Below are 2,704 nucleotides of genomic sequence, written 5' to 3' on the forward strand. Positions count from 1 at the left end.
AAGCAGTTCATTACAGCATGACATGTGTCACAGAGGGTTTGAGCAGGTCAAAGGTCAATGCTTTTTATACTTCGGATCAATGGCTCTTATTGTTGGGTTCAAAGGGTTTATAGACGTCTAATGGATCTGGAGTGGGGAAATGGATCTAAGCGTGTGTATCTTGAAGTGCAATGGGCTCTTGTATGCTTTCAGCAGGTGCTACGTTGCCCTCAGTTTACCCCGGAGGTCTAAGCTCGGATCTTGGTATGAAATTCAAAACAACTTTCCAAAGTTCCAGTTGCTTCTCTGAAAACTAGCAGGATTTGCTAATGAATGGTATCAATGACCAGTTTGACAATACAAGCTTGTAAAAACTGATTTTTCTCCATTTTATATAATTCAAACAAAAAGCTTATAATAGTTGGAAAGGATTGCATGTGCGACTGGATTACTTGCGAGTCAGCTGTATGGGATTTTTTTAGGTTTGAACTAGGAATAGAGGATAGAGTCAGGATAGAGAGGAGTAAAGGAAGCCATGTTTGTGAAGAGAACTCGTCCATCGTTAAACAGGGGAGGAGGTATCCGTGTTCAAATGTCCCCCTCTTACAATGCTGTTATTGCTAGTATCACACAGCCCCCTGCGAATAGCAAGCGGCCATCAGGGCTCCAACGATCACTCGTTAGGCTGAAGCTTTATTCAGAATAAGCTTCATCATTGTACTGAAATACAATGAGATTATGTTCGTACAGGTGTCCGAAAGATGGGCGAGTGCACATTGCTGCTGCTCCTAAGAGCACGACCCATTACTCTTTTAGATAATAAAAGGGGAAAAGGCCATGAGGATAGGATAGTTTTATTACAAAAAAAGATCTCTTCACATCTTGTCGTTATCAGGACATGATTTAAGACATCAAAAAGCTCTACCAGCAACCACATTTATAAACACATTACAGATGCATTTGACGACAAGACAGTGAGTATTGTCCATGAAGCACTTTCAGATAGTCCATAGTCCTGATGAGATGTTGGTGTCAGTCGGTACAGCTCTGAAAAGCATTCACAGAAAAGCATTCACACATTTACACATATCCCAAGAAATTTGATAAGTCGGCCTGATTCGAGGCCAAAGGGGAGTCAGATTCAGATAAGCCACAGTTGTTGATTTTTTTTCAAGCAGACTGCTATTTCTTGTTAGCCTTGAGTTCTGCTGGTACTTTTAATCCAAAATGGCCAGATTTGTGGGCATTCCACTGGTCTGTACTTTTTAGCTCCCTCCAAGGTCGTCCCCAACATGCTGGCGAGTCACAGAAGCCACAAGTGATCTGCGATTCTCACAAATCGCTTCCATCTTCCGGTTTAGCTCGTAAATCAGCTGATTTTGAGTGCACAAAGCACAAACCAAACCTTCAGACAGGATCAGCAGCTTTGCAATGGCCAAAACTGCAGCCACCGTCTTCTTCTTTAATAGCCGATAACATAGGTATCTGCCGGTGCCAAAAGGCAAAGACCCTGCTATCATGATTCCAAGATCTTTGGCGTCCTCCTGAGACAATACGGAAAGGCCATCAGATCAATGACGTATTCTGCTGCGTACATGTCAGTGGGGCATGAGGGTTCTCCAGGACCCTGTCACTTTGTTGAAAAAAATTTTATTGATTTCGTTGAAAGTCCAGCTGACCAGATCCATGACAGTAGTTTACATTTTGGAAGATGTGTAAATAGGAGCTCCGATAGACAAAACAGAGCAAAATAGCAGGAGGAGAATGAGAGAGGGTGTCCCTCGTGCATGTGTCCGTCATGCACGAGAACAAGTGAGAAAAAAATCTCCACTAAAGAATCCCTTTGGACAATTTTATCATGATGACACATCATGTCAGTATTTTTTTCCTCTGTGAAGTCCAATTAGTTTAATCTCTACATATATTTGGAATCTTAATTTAAATTTATAAGCTGATGAGATTTTATTCCTTCACCTTCACTTACTAGTTTCCATGAGTTGGCTGCAAATATTCTGAAGACCACGCAAAGAATCTTCAGGTTCAACTCTCCACCAAGAAAGGAAACTTATTCAGCCGTCTGCTTTTTGCTCTCTGTATAATCATCATAATTACTGTCTGCCAGAACACGCTGTACCCCTCCTGCCTCTGCTCTTCATATTCTTTCTGCTTATCTTCACATATAGACCGTCATATACCCTTTATCCATTAATTCTACATTCTTGCTTCTCTATATTTCTGCACTTTTTTAATCACTTGTTCTCTTCATGAAGGAGTTGGATCCTATAGATTTGTGTTCATGTTCCTGTCTGTTACCTCATGAACCACTGTAAAAGTTTTAGTTAAACTTACAAAAAAGTAAAATGTGGACGTACTTTTGTCTGTTGATTAGGTTTTGGAATGAGAACAATTCAAGAAAACACAAAAATGTCCATCGCTCAGACAATTCTACAGATAACGAGCTCAAATTTGGCATGGTAGTAGCTGAGACTGATGCCCAACACATATATTGTGTGCTAATGGCTTGTGCAAGCTCTTTAAGGTTTTACCATTAACTATGCAGAGTCCATTCTGTCTGTTTGTAACCAAAAGATCTCATGAACCACTGAATGAATTTTATGTTACATTCAGAAAGTAATTAGATTTCTCAGAGTCAGTCAGAGTCAGAGTTTCTTTATTGTCATTCGCACCTCATGTGGTACATGTGGTGGAGCGAAATTATGTACAC

This window comes from Nematolebias whitei, chromosome 18 (genome assembly GCF_014905685.2).
Source record: "Nematolebias whitei isolate Nwh7 chromosome 18, NemWhi1, whole genome shotgun sequence".
NCBI lineage: Eukaryota > Metazoa > Chordata > Actinopteri > Cyprinodontiformes > Rivulidae > Nematolebias > Nematolebias whitei.